The sequence below is a fragment of the Miniopterus natalensis genome, chromosome 13, assembly GCF_054644295.1.
Source record: "Miniopterus natalensis isolate mMinNat1 chromosome 13, mMinNat1.hap1, whole genome shotgun sequence".
Taxonomy (NCBI): Eukaryota; Metazoa; Chordata; class Mammalia; order Chiroptera; family Miniopteridae; genus Miniopterus; species Miniopterus natalensis.
Genome location: NC_142093.1, coordinates 51,144,666 through 51,163,111, shown reverse-complemented (window position 1 = coordinate 51,163,111; position 18,446 = coordinate 51,144,666). Strand labels below are relative to the sequence as shown.

The window sequence follows — 18,446 nt, the reverse complement described above, 5'->3', positions numbered from 1 at the left end:
GTCAAGATGAAACAGAATTATAGGCTCATTCCTGTTGACCCCAATACTACAGTCTCCGTACCATCAAGCCCCAGGATGAGTCTACCCCATCATCACAGAGAACTTCGAGAAAATGTCACTCAAGACCACAGCTAATATCATACTCAACAGTGAAAGGCTGAAGCTTTTCCTCTAATACCAGGAACAAGACAAGGATTCCCACCCTCACCAGTCCAATTCAGCATAGTACAGGAAGTCCTAGCCAGAATAATTAAGCAAGAAAAAAAAAGGCATCCAAATTGGAAAGAAGTAAAATTGTCTTTATTTGCCAATGACATGCTCTTATACATAGAAAATCCTAAAGATCCTACTGGAACACCATTAGAACTAATATATGAATTCAGTAAAGTTGCAGGATACAAAATCAATATACAAAATCAATATACAAAATCAATATGCATTTCTATTCACTAACAACAAAATATTTGAAAAAGAAATAAAAATAATCCCATTTAAAATTGCATCAACAACAATCAAATATTTGGGAATAATTTTTTTTTAACTTGGGAATAAACTTAACCAAGGAGGTGAAATATCTGTACACTAAAAATTATGACATTGATGAAAACATTGAAGAAGATATAAATAAATTGAAAGATATCCTATGTTCATGGATCAGAAGAATGAGTATGGTTAAAATGTTTATAGTATCCAAAGCTATCTATTGATTCAATGCAATCCTTATCAAAACTCCAATGGCATTTCCCCCAGAAATTGAAAAAAACAATCTTAAGATTCATAGGGAACCACAAAAGACCCCAGATAGCCAAAGCAATCCTGAGATACAACTAAGCTGGAGATATCATGCTTCCTGATTTCAAACTATATTATGAAACTATAGTAATCAAAACAGTATGGTACTATAATAAAAACAGACACACAGACCAATGAATGGAACAGAATCAAGAGCTCAGAAACAAACCTTCATATGTATGGTCAACTAATATTTGACAAGGGAGCCAAGAATACTCAATGTTTTTGGAAAATGCAGTCTCTTAAATAAATGGTGTTGGGAAAACTAGACAACCACACACAGAAGAGTAAAATTGGAACTTTATCGCATACAAACCACAAAAACTAACACAAAATGTATTAAGGACTTAAATATAAGACCAAGAACCATAACACTCTTAGAAGAAAACATAAGAAAAGAGCTCCCAGACACTGGTTTTGGAAATGATATTTTTGGCTACGACACCAGAAGCACAGGCAACGAAAGCAAAAGTAAACAAGTGGGACGACATCAAACTAAAAGCCTTCTACACAGCGAAAGAAACAATCAATAAAATTCAAAGGCAGCCTATAAAATGGAAGAAAATCTTTGCAGACCATCTATGTGACAGGGGTTAATATTTAAAATATATAAAGAACTCATATAACTCAATAGTTTAAAAATCCAATTTGGAAAACAGGCAGAGAACCTAAATAGCCATCTTCCAAAGAAGAAATACAAATGGCCAAAGGTACATGAAAAGATGCTCAACATCACTAATCATCAGAGAAATGCAAATAAAAACCACAACGAGATCATCATCTCACTCGTGTTAGAATGGCTACTATAAAAAAGACAAAAGATAAGTGCTGGCGAGGGTGTGGAGGAAAGGGAACCCTCGTGCACTGCTGGTGGGAATGCAGACTGGTGCAGCCACTGTGGGAAACAGTATGGAGGGTCCTCAAAAAATAAAAAATGGAACTGCTGTTTGACCCAGCAATCCCACTTTGGAGTATTTATCTGAAGGAAATGAAATCACTATCTTGAAGAGATATCCTATGTTAATTGCACTATTACTCATACTGGCCAAGATATGGAAGCAACCAAAGTGTCCATCTATAGATAGATAAAGTCGATGTGTGTATATATACAATGGAATATTATCCAGTCATGAGAAAAAAAGAAAATTGCCATTTGTGACTACATGGACGGGAGCTTGAGGGCATTATGCTAAGTGAAATAAGTCAGACAAAGAAAGACAAATACCGTATGACCTCATTTGTACATGGAACCTCAAAACACTGAAGTCACAGAAGCAGAGTAGAATGATGAATGCCAGGGGTTGGGGAGTGGAAAATGGGGAGATGTTGGTCAAAAGGTAAAACTTCTAGTTTTAAGATGAATAAGTTCTGGAGAGCTAGTGTACAGCACGGTGACTATAGCTAACAATACTGTACTGTACACTTGAAAGTTGCTAAGAGAGTAGATCTTAAATGTCTAAACCGCTCACCCCCAATAAAAATAATTATGTGAGGTGAAGGAAGTGTTAACACTGTCGTAGCAATCACTTTCAACATATATGTATATCAAATCATTACACTGTACACCTTAAACTTACACAAGGTTATATGTCAATTATATCTCAAAAAAGCTGAAAAAAAAAATACAAGGAGAGACCAAAAAAAAAAAAAAAAGAACTGTTGTTCAGTGTTCAGTCACTCATACCAAGTCAGGCTCACCGGTGTTAGTGTGCCATAAACCAGAAAATGGCATTTCTATGGTATTGGTATGATCTTTAGTCATGAGCCCAGAGTTTGGCACATATCCCCACAGATTTGCTCATCTCTGAAATAAGCTCTGTCTTGTCCCCTTGTCCTATCTGGGTGACTGTCTATGACCAGGCCTTCCCCTCACCACCTGGTCCAGCCTCAAAGACACCAAGATCTCTAAGGTATACCTGTCTTCCTCCGAGGCCAGCCCTCAACAACTCACCTCTTGCCAGACTCCTGTGATCCTGGTCACTGGCTTAGATCACCACCCGTCATCTGTCACCATGCTCTGGGCATTCCATGGTGTGGCTGGCCTGGGCACCCACCACTGTGTTATGGTACGACACTGAAAAACGTCTTAACACAGAACTTAAACTTGGTGAATATTGTCATTAGCCATTTCTTCTTTCCCACAATTAGTGTATCAAGACTCAGTAGTTGTCGCCTCCTGTTGGAAACTTAAGTTCCCAATTTCATATATGAAAAGGTGATGAAGAGCCTGTAATGCACACAACCTCCTAGTTGATAACACACTCTCCCACCCTGTGGTCGCCTAATGTCACCACTTCTTCAATGAATGTCATTAAATGGAATCATCCATTATTAACTTTGGTGTAAGGCTCCTTTTACTAAATGTAATGTCTGTAGAATTCACTTCTGTGGCTGCTTCTAATAGTAGTTTACCCCTTTTTATTGCCGAGTGGGATTCTGTCGTACGAATATCCCACAACCTGTTTTTCCAGCCTCATGATAATGAACATTGGGGCTGTTTCCAGTCTGAGGCTCTTATTGATGAAGCGGCGACAAACGTTCTTGTAGAAGCCGTTTTGTGAGCAAGTTCTCATTGCCTTTGGGTGACTGGCTGGGGAGGGACCCGCTGGTCACAAGGCAGGTAGATATTCAACCTTATGAAAAACTGCCAACCTGCTTTGTAGAGTGGTTACCATCAGACACTGCCAACAGCAACTGTGAAAGTCCGCGTGGCCCGTATGGTCACAGGGTTGAGTGTCACCAATCGTTTTCGTTTAAGCCACTTCAATATCACACTCTTTCACTGTGGCTTTAATTTCTATTTCCCTGATGACTAATGAGATTGAGCAAAGTTTCATGTGCTCCTTACCAGCCTTTCATCTCCCTCTGTGAAGTGTCTCTTCAAGTCTTTCTGTCTCTTTTTTGGTACTATACTTGATTTCTTTCAAAGAACTACATCATTTAGAGACCATGATGGTCTTTTGATGTGTCAACTTGGTTAGGTTACGGTTTCCAGTGTGAAGGTGTTTCGTGGATGTGATTAAAATCCACCATCAGCTGGCAGGCAGGAAACATCTTGGATAATCGGGGTTGGGCCTGATTTCATCAGTTAAAAGGCCTTAAAAAGGAGCCGAGGCTTCCCCTCCAGGACAGCAGCTTTGCGGGTGCCCTTCCTGACAGTCTGTCCTGCAGACTTCAGACCTACCCAGCCAGCCCTGCACTGCACCCCTGTAAGTCAAATCCTTGCGATATCTTTTATTAAATATCTCCCACTAGTGTGTCTTTTCTGATTGAACTGTACTGATACAGGGAGGAAATTTTGCTTTTTAGAAAGACTATTGCCACAGAATGTATGTTGAAGTAATGAATAAATGCCCAAGAGACGCTCATCAGTCTAGTGAGTGCAGGAAGTGCCCAGAAAAACTCGTTTCAAGTCTTTCATGCCATCTTTCTTGGATTGTGTCTGTTTATCATTGAGTCATACAAATTCTTTACATATTCTAGATAAGTCTTTTGTTAGATACATGCATTGCAGACAGTTTCTCCAAGGTTATGGTTGGCCTTTTTGTTTTCTTACCGAAGTGTTTTAAAGAACTAAAAAAATATTCAATATTAAAAAATCCAATTAACCAATATTTAATTTAATGGTTTATGCTTTTTATCTCCTTTCTAAAAAACTCTAAGTTGACCCAGCTCCTACAAAGATGTTCTCCTGTGTTGTCTTCTGAACGTTTTATAGTTTTCACTTTCACTTTAAGTCTATGTTCAATCTCAGGTTGATTTTTCTGTATTATACACAGAGAGTAGCTTAATGTTAATCTTTTTTCCATTCAGATATCTAGTTGCTTCTTACACAACCTGTTGAAAAAAAATGATCTTTTCATCACTTCATCTTCTTCATACTTTTGCCAAAAATCAAATGAGCACATATGTGCGGGTCAGTTTCCGGACTCGCTAGTATCCTGTTGATCTACTTGTTTATGTTCATCGCAGTCACCAGCCACCTGCATTACTGGAATATTAGCATAAACTCGGAAGTCACCAGTGTGAGGCCTCCATTTCTCCAACTTTCTTCAGAGTTGTTTTGGCTACTTTAGGCCTTTTGCATTTCCCGATGAACTGTCACACCAGGATGTGAGTTTCTAAATAAATTCCTGCTGAGATTTTGATTGAGACAGTGTTGAATCTATAGGCCAATTTGAGAAGAATGAATGTCATAGCAACACTGAATCTTTTTATGCGCAATATTGAGTCTTTTATGCACAACCACGGTATACTTCTCCATCTAGTCAGGCTTTCTTTCATTACTTTCTGCAATGTTGTATAGTTTTCAATGTACAGATCTTGCACTGTTTGAGTTTTTGTTGTTAAATATATTCCTAAGAACTTCTATTTTTAAAGAATGTAAAATTATTATTATTATTATTTTAAATATATCTTTATTGATTTCAGAGAGAGGAAGGGAGAGGGAGAGAGAGATGGAAACATCAATGATGAGTCATTGATCAGCCGCCTCCTGCACGCCCCCCTACCAGGGATCAAGCCTGCAACCCGGGTATGTGCCCTAACCGGGAACCAAACCGCGATCTCCTGGATCATAGGTCGATGCTCAACCGCTGAGCCATGCCCTACCGGGCTGTAAAATTATTTTAATCTTGCATGTTTTCCAATTGTTTATTAATAACATAGAGAAAAATTTTACTTGGGATATTGGGTTTGTATCCTGTAACCTTGTATTGATTTACTAGTTCTGGTAATGTTTGGGGTTTTTCTGTAATTTTTTTTCATATTTTCTAGTAAACAATGATTTCATCTGCAAATTAAGACAGCCTTACTTCTTCCTTTATAATTTTTATGTCATTTATTTTTTTTCCTGCCTTCCTGTACAGCTAGGACCTCCACTGTAATGTCAATAGGGGCGGAGAAAGTGTACATTCCTGCCCTGTTTTCTAGCTTCAGGGGGAAAGCATGCAATATTTCTCTTTTGGATATGACGTAAACTATAGGTTTATGGTAGATGTATTCTCAAAACTGAGGAAATTACTTTCTATTCCTACTTTGCTAAGATTTTTTAACCATGAACCAGTGTTGGATATTGTCATTTTTTTTTTCCTGCATTATATAATCATATAATTTTCTCCTTTATTTTGTCAATATTACAAATTTCATTGACTGATATTTGAATGTTAAACCAACTTTGCATTCCTGAAATAAACACCACCTGCTGATATACTCTTTTATATACTGTCAATCATTAATATTTTATTACACATTTCTACCTATATTCCTGAAGAATGTTGGTTTATATTTTTTCATTGTAATATACTTATTAGTTCTTGGTATCAGTCTTATACTGGTTTTTGAAAGGGTTTTGTGTAAGTTTATTGTTTTGTCTTTAGATGTTTGAGAGTATACAACAAACAAACCATCTGAACTTGGATCTTTCTTTGTGGGATGTTTCTATAACAAATTAAATTTATTTAATAGATATTTTTAGATTTTTTTGTTTGCTTTTGAAAGCTGTGGGGTTTTTTTCTTTTTGAAAGGAATATGTTCGAAGTTCTTGAATTCATTTGGGTAAAGTTGTTCATAATATTCTCTTGTATTTTTAATGTCTGTACTATATGTTATGATGTCCCCTTTTATTCTTGATCTTGTGAGTTCGTGCTTGGTCTCTTTCTCTCTTGATCAATCCTGCTAGGGATTAGTTCACTAATCACTTCATAGAATAGACCTTTAGGTTTCTTCGCTTTCTCTATAGTTTGTTTTCTACTCTATTGATTCCTCTCTAATCTCTATTGTTATCTTAATTCTACTTATGTTGCTCTTCTTTTTCTAGCTTCTTAAGGTGGAGGTTTACAGCATTTATTTGAAACCATTTTTATTTTCTAAGATAAGCTATAAATTTCCATCCAAAGACTCCTTTCGCTACAGCCCACAAAATTTGATACGTTGTATTTTCACTATCATTCAGTTTGAAATATTTCCTAATTCCCTTAGTGAGTCTTTCTTTGATTCACTGATTATTTAGAGATGTGTTGCTTAATATTTATATACTTGGGAGATTTCCCGGATAACTTTTTGTTACTGATCCCTAATTCAATTGTCAATCAAGATTATATTCTGTATTATTTCGATCTTTAAAAAGTTTATTGAGACTTGTCTTATGGACAGCACTGTAGGGCGGGGTGTAGTTTTCAATAAATGTCTATAAATGCTAAGTAGGTTGAGTTAAATGATAATAAGGATGTTCCCATTTCCATTAGCCATACTGAATTTCTGCCTACTTGTTCTATCAGTTACTGGATTTGTCTGTTTTTCCAGTTGGTTCTGTCAATTTCTGCTTCACGTATTTTAAATGGTTTAGGCTGCATACCTGTTTCAGATTATTCTGTCTTCTTGATGAGGTGACCAGGTAATCATAATGAAATGACCCTTTTGTCCTTGGAAATACTCCTTGTCTTAAAGTTTGCTTTATCTGACATGTATATAGGCTCTCTTATGCTCTAGTTGCATGCTGTATCTTTTTGTCTGTGTCTTTACTTTAAAGCATATAGAGGGGAACTGCTTGTTCTTAACACTCTATGACAATGTCTGCCTTTTAATCGGAATGTTCAGTCCATTTACATTCCATGTAATTATGGAAAGTGTTGGGTACAAGTGGACTACACTGCTTCTTGTAGTCTATCTCGTTAGGTCTTTACTTTCTGTTCTCTTCCCATGACTTCTTCTGGATAAACTAAGGATTTTTATTTTCATCTCAGTCTACCTCCTCTCTCTCCTAAAAAAATCTGCCTTTAATTAGTAACACCATGCATAATGCAAGAACCTTATAACAGAATAATTCCATATACACTACATCCCATCTTTTGTGCTGTTTTTGCCATATATTTTACTTCTATGTATATTATCAACCCTAAATAATTATATTTATTTTTGGTTTAAATAGTCAATTGAATTGTAAAAGGGAAAAACAATTGTCAAAATTTACCTACACCTTTTGCATTTTCAATGTTCGTCTTTACTTTGGTTTTGAACTTCCATGTAATTTCACTTTGTCCAGTTTGAAGAACTGTCCTTAGCATTTATTGCAGTACGGGTCTGCTGATGACAAATTCTCTCAGCTTTCCTTTACTTGAAAATGCCTTTAATTCATTTTTTATATGTATCTTTACCATATCTAGAACTCGAGGTAGGCAGGTTTTTTTTCCTTTCAGCAGCCCATTAGAGATACCTTTCCCACTGTCTTCTGGCTCTGCAGTTTTTGAATGAAAAATCAACCATCATTGTTATTATTCCTTCTCTATTTCTAATGTTCTTTCTCCTCTGGCTACTTTCAAAATTTCTTCTTTACCTTTGGCTTTCAGCAGTTTAACTATGATGTGCTCCTGTTTTTATGTTTGTTTGTTTTTAATCATCTCTTTGAATCTTGCTGAGGTTTCTGAATTTGTGTGCTGTCATTAAAAAATTTTAGTTAATACTTTTTCTGTTCCACCCTTTCTTCTTCTGAGACTCCAATTACATGTATATTAGAATGTGTGATCCTGTGCCACGGGTCACTGAGGCTCTGTTCATTTTATCAATCTTTTATCACTCTGTGCTTTAGCTCAAATGATTTCTATTGAACTGTCTTTATGTTCACTGGCCTTTTCTTCTGTAGTGTCTAATATGTTGTTAATACCACTCAATTAATTTTTTATTTATAGTATTGTGTTTTTCAGATCTATCCTATTTGGTTATTTTTATACAATTTCTATAAGTCTTCTGAAATTTTCATTTATTATATCCTGTTCACTCTTTAATAAATTCATCATATTTTTAAAGAAGCTTTTTTGTCTTCTGATGTCAACATCTGGGTCATTTTGGAGGTCTATTTCTATTGACTGGTTTTTACCTTGATTATGGATTGCATGTCTAGTAATTTTTCCACATGCCTGGTAATATTTTATTATATTGAACACTGTAAATAATACTCATCCTATATCCTGTTATCTTCCTCTAAAGAGTGTTGAGTTTTATTCCAGCATTCAGTTAAATCACTAGCAGATTAACTTGAATTGATGGAGGTTTGGTTTTATGCTTTGTCAAGAATAATCTTTTTTATTTTTGCCTTTTGTTTCTTTAAATTTTACCTTTAGTCCTTGGGTGAATTCCTTTTCCTGAGACATAGTTTTATATCTAAGGCATGGCCCTTCAAAGGTTTCAATGGTAAGCCCATTGACTTTACCGTACTCCTTTAACTTGGCAGGATTCAAACTACAAATTCTGCTTCCTATGTGGTAGGAAACAGTCAAATCCTCTGCTCAGCTCTTTAAGCCTTCCAGATTAAGTATGACCTGAGCTCTTTGGAGTCCTGTCCACCCATACATATTTCAGGTATCGGTTAAGGATTTGAGTGACATTCCCTCTCTGAGATTCCCTCCTTTTTTTTTTCCCTCTTCAATTTTCAGTCTTTCTGGCAGTCCCAAACTCCATCTGCTGACTCCAGGACATTAAGATTGAGGTTTCCATGTGGTAACTTCCTTTTTAACCTAAACGTAGGGAAAGGCTTTCTAACTGCCAGTTAAAATCCAAAAGTAATGAAGGAAAATATTACTATATTTGACCACACAAAAGTTAAAAAAAAATTTTTTTGCATGGCAAAAATTACCAGAAGACATGTGGCACACTGGGAGAAAATTTTTACAATATACAAAAAGCTAAAATCTTTAATACAGAAAGTACTCTTAAAAATTTATGGACAGCCCTGGCCAGTGTGGCTCAGTTGGTGGAACATCATCCCAAGGACCAAAAGGTTGCTGGTTCGATTCCCAGTCAGGGCGCATGCCTGGGTTGTGGGCTTGATCCCCAGTAGGGGGCACACAAGAGGCAGCCCATCAATGTTTCTCACTGATGTTTCTATTTCTCTCTCTCCCTTCATCTCACTCTCTAAAATCAATAAAAACATATTTTTAAAAAATTGATGGACAAAATGCCAAAAACACTTTGGACAAATGAGAAAATTGTATGAATAAACAATATATAAAAATATGTTAAAATGGCTCTCACAGAGATAAAAATGCTCAAATGCACTCGTAATTAAATAAATGTATATTAGAACAACACAGAGATATCATTTCTCACCTATCACTTTAGCAAAAAGAAAAACCTATGAGAACAAATTCTGTTAATGAGGCTGTGAGGAAACAAACATTGCTGTGGGAAATGCAAACTGGTCGAACCCTTCTGAAGGAGAATGTGACAATACCTAACTGAGCTACATATGCACCTACCTTTGGACCCAGCAATCGCATTTCCAGAAGTCTGCTCTGAAGATACACCTTAAGCAATACTAAAATTCTTATGCATCTGGTTTTTCATTGTAGCATTATTTCCAACTGAAAAATATAGGGAGGAAAATTAAATGCCCATATATTAGAGAGGGGTTGACTAAGCTACGGCACAGCCACACAGGGTATTATTCTGATATTTTTTAATGCGGTAGATCTCTATGCGCTGATGTAAAGTGATTTCAGGACATACTGCTAAATGGAACAAAAGTGAGAAACAGTATCTATAGTATGTTACCCTTCGCGGAAGAGAGAAAGCAATGTTGTATAAGAAAACACACATTTCTGCTTTTTTGCATGAAAGAAATACAGGAACGATAACCCCAAAGAATGAATAAAATGGGGTGTAGGGGTGAGGAAGGGGTGACAGTCTCTGAGCCTACCTTTTGGTGCAGCTTTGAGTCCTAGGAACTTAGTAATTTTTCACGTAGTCAAAACATGAAGGACTAAAGCACCCAGGATGGAGGGAAATCCCAAAGTAGAAGACATGTAGGAACAGAAGAACCCGCCTGTGTCTCAAATGAGTGACATAACCTCGCAGCAGGGTGCAGAGAAGGAAGAAAACATGGAAGTTAGAAATACTTGGGAATTTGGGTGCTATTTTGATTGGATGCTCTAAGCTAGATTCACAAACCAAACCACTGTGTTCTATCCCGAAATGATTTCATGTATGTACTAGAGAAGATCAAATAAGAAAACACACCGTAGACAATGAAAACCAGGTTTCTCACTCTCTCAGAAAGACATGACAAATGCGAAAGTGGGGAGGCCTGTGGTTTCGGGCTGGACTCAGAACTCCCAGTATGAAGTCATGGTTTCGAATGCACATACGTACGGACCTCTGTGAGAACGTGCGAGATCGGAAACATACATGTACGTGTTCCCTAGCTCAGAGCAGGCATAGAAGTGACACCCAAGTAGCAATTAGCACACTCAGCCACCGGACATTGATTCTTAAATACTTTCCTCCAATAAAACGAACCAGGATTTTTGGAGAAAGGATGACCACAGGTCTCACAGGGAAAACACAAGATGCATCTGGAGCATTTTGTGGTACCAGAAAATAAAAGTGATAAAAAAGAAAAAGGGTGGGGGACATATCACAGGGACACAAGGGCTAACCTTAAGGAGCTCTCACTGGCCAAAGCTGGAACAACGTGAGCAAGAAAAGAAATATTGTATTGGATTGTAGTTCAAACACTGAATAAGTATCTGTGGATCTACACTGATATAAATTGTAGGAGAGAAGGAACATCACTTGCTTCTAATTAATAAATGTAGTAGGAATAAGGGAAATAGGAAGTCCTCACTAAGCAAACACTTCTGTAGTAATTGTTATCAGGAAGATCCATAAACAAACAGTAAAAAATAGTGGGTAAAGTTTGAGGAAAACTAGAATATTTGCACAATCAGATGTCAGTCTCATATTTGCTCTTGGTGGCTGTTGCCTCGACGAAACCACAAACTGTCTGATCCTTAGGCTGCCTGTCTGTAAACGGGCGGGTCTGACTAGATCATCCTGTGGGAGGGACCCGTCCAGCTCTGGCGCAGAGAAATGACTACGTCTCCCATGCGGATGTCCCGGATTTCTCTCCTCCCCTCCCTCCTCCCCTCCTCTCCCCCCTCCCCTCCCCTCCTTCTCCCTTCCATTCCTTACTCATAACACATTTCTCTAGAAAGAGAATTTAGGGTGCTTTCTATGAGAGAAAGACAGAGAAAATTAGAAGTGAGGGAAAAAGAGAAAATGCAACTGCTAAAATTACCTGGGTTGCTCTGGGATGAAGACAGGAGAGGGGAAAACATCACGAAACAGAAACATTTCCTACCACCGGAAACAGCGAAGGGGGAAGCGGGGGCTGAGGCTCGGGTCCTCCCGCCGTCCACGCCGGGGCCTCTAGACCACCCTCTGCCCCTTCCTCAGCCACGTCGCAGAGCTTCCTGTGAGGTGCCATCAGCCACCCTCCCTCCCTCTGGGGCTTCCCAAGTGTAACCTTATTTCTCGCTGGGGAACTGGGATTATGCTCCCATTAGAGGAACTGCAGCGGAGGGGGCCACTTCCGAGCAAGGCGGCCTTTGCTTAGGCAGCCCCCAAGCTCTGAAGGTGCAAAGGCCCCTCCACCAGGTTGTCCCAGTCTGCTGGTCGTCTTCCCAACCCACCTCGACCACAGGAGTCAGGAGGTACATCAAGATCGACGTGAACTATGAACTCAGGAAATTTGGTTTCTAATCCTGTTTCCTGTCTTTGATGAGCTGTCTCTGGAACAAAGCTCTTGATGTTTCTGTGCCACGAGATTGTTAGTAAAACATCTGCTGTTCAGGCCACTGTGTTAGTTTTTAAAAAGTAACAAACACAACCCAGCCGTTATCTCTGTTCCCTGTCCCCACCCTCAAACTCTCAGAAAGTATCAGCAAACCGGCACCCCATTTCCTTTCTGGGCCTGTGGACAACGGCCTCTTCCCAGCTCCTCTCTGGGGCGACCCGCTGCCACGTGAGCAAAGCTCTCGAGGACCTGTGACCGATGGCGATTCCAACAGCCGCTGCCTCCAGCACGTGCCATGGGTGCGCCATCCACCTGCCAACGCGGGCAGCTTGCATTTTGCACAGACAAGAATTCAGATGAGATTCCAAACCCAACGCGGCGGCCTGAGCATAGACACTGTCAGTCTAAAATCACAACAGAAAGACAGCCTTTACAGAAACACTGTGGCTGGGTGAGGTTTTGAAGGTCTACGCTCAGAGCTTTGAAGTCACACGCACACGAAAGAGTAGTCAGGTTGCACACTGACCACAACAATAAAAACTGCAGGGGACAGTAATTTTTCTACACAGAAAGCTCTGGAAAGTTCCATCTCTGATAGCCTTATTCCAGCCTCTACCAATTCTTCTCCATCCAAATCTCAAATTCTGAATGAGCAAAAGTAACTTAGGGTCCTCATTTCCGAGTTAGTTTGCTGGCCCTGGATCTGAGCACGACTCCTGATGTTCGCTTGCAAAGCACCTACCTTCTCCTTGAGGCTCGGCCTTCAGCTTGGCGCAGGGCAGTGTGCACCCGATTTTTATAAACCCTGAGGGAGGGTCAGATGTTCAAATTGCAGAACAGACCATTTTAGTTCAAGAGACACAAAATTAATGTAGGCAGGCATAAGCCAACATACAGCTAGCTGAACAAAAAGCTGAGCCAAAAATACAAACGAAAATATAGAAGTCAATGCTCTTCCACCTCCTGGTTAACCGGAACGATGCTCATCCCATCTGTATTCTCATGCCTCCACCTGCCCAATTTTTGTCCTGCGCATTCAAAACTAGTCATTTGTTAAACATATTGATTACTGAGGGTCTATATTTTGTCCATAAAACAACCCATGTCCTTAATAGAATATTCTCAAAGGGAGAAGCCCTTGCTTACGGGTTTGGTTTTTTTCTTCCCACGAGTGGGGAAATGATGCAGCCACCAGGACGGGCGATGTTTGCAACATGAGTTTGGAAAATTAGGGAAGTGGGGCTTCCAAGGGAAGGTGTGGGGCTGGGCTCCCTCCATGGCCACCCGCACACCGAGGGACATTTCCTGGCCCCGTCCTCAGCTCAGTGCTGGCTACGGCAGGGAGGGGACGGCGCATTCTCTCCCGGGGCCCGAGGGCCTTGACTCCTCAGCCCTGACTGTGAGCTGCTGGCCCTCAGCACTCATTTCAGGGTAAGAGGCAGATGGACTATTTAATGTGCAGACAGGGTTGGCCAAGAATCCCTAAAACAAAACGTGCTTTTGAAGAAAATTAGAGAGCATTACTAAAAAGCTGAGAAGAAAAGCAGATTTCTAATTCCCACTCATGCTTTTGTGCCTCTTGAAAAGATTCTCAACAAAATCACATGGTTATTTTTACAGAATCCTGGCATTCTAGATGAAGTCACCCACCTCTGGACACTGTCCAAAGACTCTTGCCCAGACTCTGTTTGGGTCAGATGTTCAAATTGCTGAACAGACCATTTTATTTCAAGATACACAAAATTAATGTAGGCAGACATAAGCCAACATACAGCTAGCTGAACAAAAAGCTGAGCCAAAAATACAAACTAAAATATAGAAGTCAATACTCTTCCCTCTACGCTCGTAGATTTTGTCATAATTTAGCACTTATCTCATTGCTCCTTGGGCTAAAACTAGTGGACTTATCCCAAGGCAGGAGCATATCTTAATAATCTCCGTGCTCTTATGCTTAGCCCTAGAAAACGGCATTGCTCACTGACTGTTTAATTGACTTGACCATTAGAATGGTTACACTAATAGCATTAACTAAGATAATTAACGTGAATACCAAGTTTATCATTTTTAAATGCTTTTTAAAACACACATTCTATGTGATCCTACCCTTGCAACAGGTTTGTGCTGCGCCTGCTCTCATCACCTCTAAAACCCTTGTATTTCTTCGCCACACCACGTGCCTACAATTGTCTTTTAATGTTCGGAAAACACACCCGCACGTGTGCAAAGGTTTCCTGTGCTCAAAAATCAGGCGATCAACACTTGTGAGCAATTTGTTCTCTGGCAAAGAACAGATATAAGCAGAAAACAGTTCTGGATATTGAATGAGCACCAAAGAGCATCGAATATCACACTGAAATAGAAATAAAAGTAAATATTTTACAGTGGACCTATGTTTCTAATGCCAATAAAATAATATATGAAAAGAAGGCAACAGACTTCCTAATCCTGAGGATACAAGGTGAGAAAGTGGAAGAAATAAAGTGTTAGGAAAGTAAGCGTGCAGAAATGGGACCCCGGGGAAAGACAATTTGGCTCAGCGCTTGTAGAAAACAATTCGGCAGCATGTCAATCTGCACACTGTTCGGCATGTTCACTGTGGCACTGTCGATAACCAAAGAACTAAAAACATCAGAAGTAGTCCAACAGAACTGCCTGATTTTAAAACCCTTGTATTTCACTGTGCAATCATGTTCTTGCTGATATAAAAAGAACACCATCTTATATTCTAAAGTGGAAAGGTTAGTTAAAAACATTATAGTAATCTCTTCTTTGTATTTTGTTTTTTAAAATGTGTGTGTCAATGCCAAAACTACTGAACAGATTTTGCTTTCAGATGCTGTATTAATTCATTATCTATTGTTGTGCAACAAATTATCTCCAAATTTAGCATCTGAAAAAACTAACTTTTATTCTCTGACATGGTTTCTGGGGGTTAGGAATCTGGGCATGTCTTGATCGGGTGCTTCTGGCTCAGGCTCTGTCGCGAGGTGGCAGTCGAGTTATCGACTGCTGCAGTCCTTGTCATCTCCGAAGGCATGAATAGGGCTGGAGGAAACGCTCCCATGCTCATTCAGACAGGTTTTGGCAAGAAGACTCAGTTCCTGGCTATGTGGGCTGCTCATGACACTTCCCCCAAGTGAGGGCAGGGAGGGAGAAAGTGAGGAAGGGAGGGAAGGGAGGGAAGGGGGAAGGAGAGAGGGAGGAAGGGAAAGACTAAGACAGAAGCCACAGTGTCTTTATAACAGTCTCAGAAAAGACACACCATCCCTTCTGCTGTATTCTGTTGGTTACACAGATCAGCCCCAGTACAGCGTGGGGACTATATAAGGGTGTGACTGCTGGAGGCAGGATCACTGAAGGCCACCTTGGACTTGCCTATCATAGCCCATCCTCACTCTTTCCCGAGGCCCACACACGTCTCATCCCGTTACAGCACTAGTTAAAATTCCAGAATCCCATCATCTAAATCCAGTCTAGGTGCAGATAAGGTTCCTCAGATGTCACTCCTTAAGTACAGTTCCTCTAGATTTGCAGGTTGCTGACCAGTCATCTCTCCCAGAACCAGCCCACATACAAAAATGGGGTAAGGATAAGATAACCACCACACATACACTTGCTCAAAAAGGAAGAAACTGGGAGGAATGCAGGGCCCAGTGGTCCCCAGAAATTCTGAAATCCAGCTGAACAAAGCTCAGAAGTTCCTTGACCTGGCTGTCCTACTGCGCTGTTTTCATTGGCCACAGCTCTTAGGCCCGTCCTCTGGGCTCTTGGCTCTTCTCTCCTGGACTTCCAGCCTCCAGAACTATGAGAATATAAAGCCCTATTGGTTAAGTCCCTCATCTCTGGTATTGTGCTATGGCAGCCCAAGCAGACTAATGCATTGATCTTCTGAAAGATATCTGAAAACCTCTTGCTGTTGCCCAATTCAAGTTTAGTCTTCTTTTGAAAAATCATTCTGATGCATAGAACTACACGCCAATGCGTATAATTAGATTTGTTTCTATACAAAATGGGTATGATTAGCTTTGTTTCTAGTCTAATCTGTGGGTCTATGCTTTCACTAGAACTAAAACCTTTCATTTCATGTTAGCCCCTGTTTCAGATCTAACCCTCCAACTTGTAGAGGTGGAAGCTGGAGGGAGCTATAACTGCAGGATAGAGGTGACAGAAGATGCCTCTCATGGCTTACTGCGGACTGAATTTAGGGATCATATTGTAATGGAAAAGTTGTGTTCAAGGAATCACCAGATCAGTGCATTTCAAGATCAGATCATTACTCTTCCAGGGCCAGGGAGCAGAGGCTTGCACTTAGATGAATTACAGAAGAGACAAAGAGGATGTCACAATGACCAGGAGACGGATTTCAGAGAGCAATCCCGGGAGGAATTCTCAAACCAAGGAGCAAGTGGCAGTGGGAACTCTGCAACTGCCTCCCAGCCTCCATGCAGGTCCACCAGGCGCAGCAGGGGAGGGTGGCCGAGACCTCCAAGAACATGCTTTCTAACTCCCTCGTTGCTCTGCCTCTGATTACACAAACTTATGGACGCTTCTTTATCTCTTCTGTGTCTTTGGTAGTGATTTGCATAACAACCATCCTGTGCTAAGTACCCGAGTTAACTTGCCATTTAATGAAACATATCGGTTAACCTATGTTCCTCTGATGATCAAAGTCAGAGCAAAACAATGACTTTTGCCTACCCTGCAATTAAAGTAAGACGCTGACCATGTTTTTACTTTGCTTTGGCTTTTGTCTGACCTTAAAATATATTACAAACCCAATCTATTAGATAAACAAGTAGTCAAGGTCTTTTTTAAAATTCATGGTTTTTCACGCAAAAGACATTTTTAGTCTCTGAACTCTGTACCTATATTTTAAAAACACATACATATTGATTGGCTTCACAGAGACCCCCAATCCTTTTATATCTCGACTTCCTTATTTTTAAATTATTAATTTTGGCTTTTTGAAAAGAGATTTTTCTTTTTTTATTGGTTTTTGGAGAGAGGGAGAAAGGAAAAGACAGAGAAAAAGAGAGAAACACCAGTGTGAGAGGGAAACATCAATCAGTTGCCTCCGTACCCGCCCCAACCGGGGATCAAGCCCGCCACCTTTTTGTGTATGGGACACTGATCCAACCAACTGAGCCACACTGGCCAGGATGAATTTTTTTTTTTTTTTTTTTTTTTTTAGTGTCTTATAGAATAGCTCTTTGAATGATTTTTAAGGAAGGCCAAAAGAATGAAATTGCTTCTGATTCCTAGATACCTGAAAACATCCATCTGCCTGTACTCATGGATTAAATCTGGCTTGGCCTAGTATGCTCAGATCATGAAGTTTCTCCATTTGGGGCTGGTGCATAAAAACGGAAGCTAGCCTGATTTTCTCTTTGTGGGTAAGCCTTCTATTACATTCTGCCTGGTTGCTTATATGATAATATCTTTTCTCTAGATTTGCAGGCTATGTCTGGATATGGACATTTCCCTCCCCATCAAAATCTTGATGTCTTTTTTTACACTAAGGAAAAAATTTTTCTGTGACATCTGTGGTTATTATTTCTGCTCCTTTTGTTCCAGCATTTTCAGGAGCATTTGTTATCCACAGCTTGGCTTTTTACTACTTCCACTCTGTGTCCACTATAATCTCTCACCACGCCATCATTAACGTGGCACAGTCCTGGAAAGCGGGTTCATAGATTACAGTTTGTCCATTGTTAATTCTGCTCCCGGGGCAGCTATAGCATTTTTGCCTTTGGTTGCACCCTTCGCTCACTTCACCGTCTCCATGTTTGATAAGGGCGGGTTACCTGGAGGGACTTAAACCCACCTGCAGGGTGGCACCGGGCAGGGCCTCACCTAGGGCCTGTGCGTGGAGGATGGCCTGCTTTGCGCCACCCTGGCCCGCTTCCCCACAGGTGCTGATCAGCCTGGCCCCGTTCCACCAGGTTGGATCCTGACCACTCTCCGCCCAGGGGTGCCCTGCCTCCAGAGCGTTTCCTAAGGGAATATCCATCCCCATGTGCCACGCATCTTGCTCCCTCTGTGTACTCTGTGCTGTGATCTTGGAATTGGTATGAAACTGAAGGAG

The 18,446-nt window shown here is 40.1% G+C and overlaps 1 protein-coding gene across 1 annotated transcript in view; it reads right to left on the bottom strand.

Annotated features, from left to right (window-relative positions):
- ACOXL (acyl-CoA oxidase like) overlaps nucleotides 1-18,446 on the bottom strand; it is a 269,791-nt gene that overhangs the window by 68,564 nt on the left and 182,781 nt on the right. The window lies entirely within an intron of this gene.